Source organism: Gorilla gorilla, chromosome 6, assembly GCF_029281585.2.
Source record: "Gorilla gorilla gorilla isolate KB3781 chromosome 6, NHGRI_mGorGor1-v2.1_pri, whole genome shotgun sequence".
Lineage (NCBI taxonomy): Eukaryota > Metazoa > Chordata > Mammalia > Primates > Hominidae > Gorilla > Gorilla gorilla.
The window spans coordinates 165,073,863-165,079,801 of NC_073230.2; the positions used below are offsets into that span (position 1 = coordinate 165,073,863).

Consider the following 5,939-nt stretch of genomic DNA (forward strand, 5'->3'; position numbering starts at 1 on the left):
AGGTAAGCTGGGGCCACCATGCTCGCATGCTTTCCATCTTTACGAGTGGTACTGATTTTCACCATCTCCACTGGGAAACAATACTATTTTTATTTACTGCATAGCCAGGTCAGGGAGTCACTGGACATTTTTGAGTCTTCCACTTGAAGTTCCTCAAAGGGGAAGCGAAGCGGCCAAGTGTGCCTGGTCCCCTTGTACACCGGGGTGGGAATATGGCTTTGAGGCAAGCCTGTGGACCCGGGGGTCCAGGCGAGCCAGTCCTCGGCCAGGACACCACGTGTTGCCTGATCCCCACCCGCTATTCTAACACAGACGACACTTCAGTCTCTGGGTGCAAAATATCTCCCCTGGCTGTGCCTGCTGGAAGTTGTCACATCCTTGCTATTCCTCTTTCCTCAGGGTGTGACCGCCTGGGCAAATGGCTGCAGAGCCCTGTGGGATGTGTTGGAATCATTGTTAGGAACATCTGCTGGGTTACCGGAGGCCTCTTTCAGGGACCCACCCTCTTCTTCTGTCCATGGGCTCAGGCCCAGAAACGAGGAGAGAAGCTATGATGCTTGCTTGGAAGACCTGCGCCCAGCCACCCTGGATTTCTTCTGATAGCACAAACTGTGTGGCACCTCCTTGGCTCTCCATTTATTTTCTATTTAAATACTTTTTTTTTTTTTTTTTTTTTTGAGATGGAGTTTCAGTCTTGTTACCCAGGCTGGAGTGTAGTGGCGCAATCTCAGCTCACTGCAAGCTCCACCTCCCAGGTTCAAGCGATTCTCCTGCCTCAGCCTCCCGAGTAGCTGGGATTACAGGTGCCTGCCACCATGCCCAGCTAATTTTTGTATTTTCAGTAGAAACGGGGTTTCCCCATGTTGGCCAGGCTGGTCTCAGACTCCTGACCTCAGGTGATCCTCCTGTCTCTGCCTCCCAAAGTGCTGGGATTTCAGGCGCGAGCCACCACACCCAGCCTTAAATACTACATTTCTTTGAAAATGTACGTGTTTCTCTAAAACCGCTCTCTGTAGTTCAGGCCCTGAGCTACCCCTCCACACGGGCCGCTGGTAACAAAAATGCCTGAGTGCTGCCGTTTGGCCTCTGTCGCTCCTGGTTGCGTCGTTGCTGTCAGCACGTCTAGCTCCGTGATGGGCTTCTTTCCGCCAGGGCAGACCTACTGAGAACGGTCACCAAGAAGCTTCTCAGAGATTCCTACGTCCAATCCCCAATACATTCCCTATGGGCATTTATAGTTTTTCAGGGAACTTGTTCCTACCATCTACGTGTTGTTAAGTTTGTTGGCATAAACCTTTTCATAATATTCCCTCTTTCTCCCCTTAACTCCCCAGGATCTGTAGTGATAATCCTTCTTTTATTCCTGATCCTGGGAATTTATTTTTTGATCAGTGCAGGGAGGGGTTTATCAACATGGTTTATCTTTGCCAGACTCTTGCTTGCCCAACTTCGGGTCCTGAATTTCCCTTTGATCCAGCCCCCAGGTATCCATGTCCACATCTCCTCTTCTAGCCTCTGCTGGCCCTGCTGACTCAGCTCTCGGCTGTGCTGCTGAGTCATGCGCTTCCTCCCTTCCGAGTCCTAGCACCTTCATGGCTGGGATATGCTGAGCCCGGATCCTAGTTACTGGTCCAGGGCCTAGGAGAAAAAGAGGGAGGGTTCCTAGGGGATTCTGTGCAATTGGAGGGAGATAAGATTCTCTCTATATATTAGCCTGTTCTCACACTGCTAATAAAGACTGGGTAATTTATAAAGGAAAGTGGTTTAATGGACTCAGTTCCACATGACTGGGGAGGCTTCACAATCATGGTGGAACACTAAGGAGGAGCAAAAGCACATCTTACATGGAGGCAGGCAAGAGGGTGTGTGTAGGGGAACTGGCAGGAGGGTGTGTGTAGGGGAACTGGCAGGAGGGTGTGTGTAGGGGAACTGGCAGGAGGGTGTGTGTAGGGGAACTGGCAGGAGGGTGTGTGTAGGGGAACTGGCAGGAGGGTGTGTGTAGGGGAACTGCCCTTTATAAAACCATCAGATCTTATGAAACATATTCACTATCACAAGAACAGCATGGGAAAGACCCACCCTGTGATTAAATCACCTCCCACCAGGTCCCACGTGTCACGTGGGAATTAGGGGAGCTACAATTCAAGGTGAGATTTGTGTGGGGACACAGCAAGACCCTATCACTCTGTGTGCTTCCCAGGAGGCCTTGCAGCACTCACACTGCACCTCCAGGCTTTCACTGGCTGCCTCTGACACCTCTGTGACTCCCAGCAGAAGTCATCCAGTTCCATGCCCCTTACCGTTACTCCTGCCCCAGCACCTCTCACATGCCTGAGATGTGGCACTTAGGTTCTCTTCCATGGTGCATCACCCCAGTTCACCCTGGTGCAGTTTTAGCAATGCCCCCCTGCATGTCAGGGCCATCAGCACCTCATCCACCACCAATGGTGCATTCTCACTTCCAGCTGGCCAGCAGGAGATCCAATACCAAAATCCCAGTTTAGAGTCTGTGACCTACGACTGCCCCGCCCATGAATTGTTCAGTCAGATTCCCCAGGAAACAGACTCTGAGATGGAGATGAGTGTGCAGGGGTATGTGGAGAGCTCTTGGGAATAGCACCTTTAAAAAGGTAAGAGAAGCAGAACTGGGCCGAGAGAGAAGTTGACCTGCTACGGAGTTATCCCAAATCCGGGTGGGACAGGGCCTTGAATCCCTGTAGCAGTAGGTCAGTGAATGTGGGTGCCCCCGGGAAGAGGCCCTAATCCTGGCAAGGCAGCTCCTTCATTGGGGGGACAATTCCTGGAGAAGGGGAGCCCTAGGACCCCGCAGGCTGGAGATGAGTGTCTTGCTTGGAGGGTCTGGGTGGGACAGGCAGCATCCCCTCCATGGTGACCCAGCGATCTCCTCCAGAGGCTGGAGCTCACATGCAGAGACTGCTAGATGTGTTTACTCATTTCTTTTCCATACTTATTCTTCTTGGAATAAATGTATCTCACGTAAAAACTAGTCCTCTCGCTGACTACTCTTGTGATCTTTTTAAATTGCCCCTTCAGTTAAATGTGCATAATAATAGAATGTAAACCATAGTGTTTTTTGAGGGAGACAGAGGTGATGTGTATGAAACCTTCTTCACAGTGCCAGTACCTCATAGGAAGAGTTCAACATAAGCTGCTATTATACACATTTAAAAGTGATATATGGTCACTGTGCCCTCCTACACCCTTTTTAGAAGTGCAGTTAAACCTTAGAGTCTTGTCACTCAGAAATCCTGTTGGCCTCTTTCTGATCTTTTTTCCCTAACCCTGATATCTTCACTGGAGTTTTCCTCTGAAATGACCGCAGCTGGGCCTTTGCAATGGGGCTACATGTTGAAAAGGATTTGGGGAGCAAAGATGAGCAGGGAGAGACAGGCAGAGCCAGGTCCCATCTGATTACCAGGTTCAGCATTACTAGTGCAGAGCCGTGGCCGGGTCTCAGGTACCTCCCTGTTGGTCTCCAGGGCTGCCCCTCCTGCCAGCTGTGTAAGGCATCTATTTCCTGCCATGCCCCAGGGAGTCACAGAGTGCCACTCTGGGGGTCAGAGCCAGGGCGGGAATGAGGACACAAGGCAGCCACGGGTTCAGAGTCTGTTTTTCCCCTTAAGTGGAATGGTTCTGTTTCCTGCCATGCCCCAGGGAGCCACAGAGTGCCACTGTGGGGGTCAGAGACAGGGCGGGAGTGAGGATGCCAGGCAGCCACGGGTCCAGAGTCCGTTTTTTCCCTTAAGTATAATGGTTCTGAGGACACCGTGTAGATCATTCAAAAAAGTCATTTTACACACTTACGAGAGGCTGTTTGCAACTGCTGACAATGCCCTTTGGGGCAAGTTGAATTCCTTCCGCTTCTCACCGTAGGAAGAGAACTGTAGCCTCATCAGAGTATATTCCACAGAACCAATTTATTTTTATTGGTTTTATCACTAGGATATTAGCAAGAAGACTCCACTAGGAATTTCCTAATGGATGGTAAATCGCTGTTTGGGGGGTTAGAGAGGTAATTGGGGCAGTTAGGTGTGAGCTGTATTCAGAAACCGACAGGGGAGACAAGGAAACAGGGCTAACAATGCCCACGTCCAACACCAGGAAAACCCAACTGGAAAGAACCCCTGTTGTTTGAAGCAAAACACAACGTTTCTCTCTGTCAGTTATCCGTAAAATAAGATACACCCAGATCTAACAACCCTCATCTGCAGTAGGCTGACAGCTCTGCCTGTCAAAATTGTTTGGATGTCCAAATTAACTTGAAGTTAATCCACCCCTCAAAGGCCTATAAGAATCAGATCACAACATGTCTACATAATAAGTTCTTTGTGCCAGGAAATAGGAATTAAATTGTTTTAAAGCAATAATATTAGGTAAGTAAAGGAAAAAAGGCTTCCTACTGAGAGATATTTGCTGAACAAAATTAAATATTATAAAACCATATTATTAAACTCTGTCAAAAAGGTATTAATCTTGTTACTTTGGCACAGTACTTTAGGACTGCGGATCACTGTAAACTTAACCTTTTGTGTTATCTTGCAGCCAACATGAACAGAGGATTGGAAAGAGTGAAAGAGTAATACATCAGGAGTAGATGTTTGCAGCATGCTGAGTTTGACCAAAACCAAAGCCGAGGCTGTCTATTGGACGGGTACAGTTTCTGCTACAAGGCATTTTGGAAACCACAGTAAGTCAAGCACGCACCCTCACACACACTCCCACAAATGCATGCCCATTCCACTGCTTCTTTGCTGTTTGGTTTTTTCATCTGAAACCTATTCAAAGTGTGTGACAAGAGAATAGCCCCTTTCCAGGGTGGAATGTGCACCGTGTCTCCTTATATCTGATGGTCTATACTCCTTGGTGCTGGAGTGAGTCCACCTTCCAAAAGGATCTTCTTTGCAAAAATCTCTCAGCACGGTCAAATGTCATCACAGCTCATGGTTTTTTGTTTGTTTGTTTGTTTGCTTGTTTTAAATAAGTAATAGCCAACGTTTTCCACTGACTCACTATGTGCCAGTCACACCGCTAAGTGCTGTTCATACTCACAGCAAGACTACAAGATGTACACTGTCACTAGATCCATTTTATAGAGGAGGAAACTGAGTCCAGTGTTGGTCTGAGGTTTTGGTCATGCTCTAAAGGCCACACTCACCATCACGACACGGTGTGGCCTCGGCCAGTGCGGGGAACCGTGGCCTGCATCAGCAAACGCTCAGAGGTGAGGTTTGGTCATGCTCCAAAGGCCACACTCACCATCACAACACGGTGTGGCCTCGGCCAGTGCGGGGAACCGTGGCCTGCATCAGCAAATGCTCAGAGGACAAGGAAGCTTTCCTCCCACTTGTTTCATACCAAGGCCCTTCATTTTCAGGTTTTCTCCCCGTCTCTCTTCACTTCCTCTTTCTTTCTCCTGCTCCTTTCCTCCTATTTTCATTTTTTTCTTAGCTTCTCTTTCTTTCTCCTTTAAATGGTTCTGTAGGCAACATGACCACCCCGAACTAAAAATAAAATCCACGTACACTTTCCGATGATGGCCCCACATCTAAGCATCTACCCATTTTCCCAGCCAGGGAAGGATGCGTGATTTACGAGAAACCACAGAAACACTGGGATCACTGCATTGTAAAATAAAACGTGTTCTTCATATGATTCGTGCTCTGTTAAAACGGATGGCATATTCGCTTCCCGTAGCTGCTGTAACAAATTATGTTTCATGGCTTAAGACCACACAAGTCTCTTATCCTACAGTTCTGGAGGCCGGAGGTCTAATATGGGCTGCAGGACTGGTTCCTGGGGGTTCCGGGGCAGAGGTCTCCTTGCCCCTCCCAGCTTCTCAAGGCCACCTGCCTTCTCTGGCTTACGGCCTCCTCCTGGTATCATTGAGCTCTGCTTCCAGCTGTGCGTCGGTGATCTCT

At 48.8% G+C, this 5,939-nt stretch overlaps 1 long non-coding RNA gene across 1 annotated transcript; it reads left to right on the forward strand.

Moving 5' to 3' along the window:
* Positions 1-2,573: 2,573 nt before the first annotated feature.
* On the forward strand, positions 2,574-5,668 carry LOC129523718 (uncharacterized). The gene is made up of 3 exons (XR_008667294.2): positions 2,574-2,630; positions 4,564-4,708; positions 5,504-5,668. It is a non-coding gene; the product is annotated as an uncharacterized lncRNA (long non-coding RNA).
* The last annotated feature ends 271 nt before the right edge of the window (positions 5,669-5,939 follow it).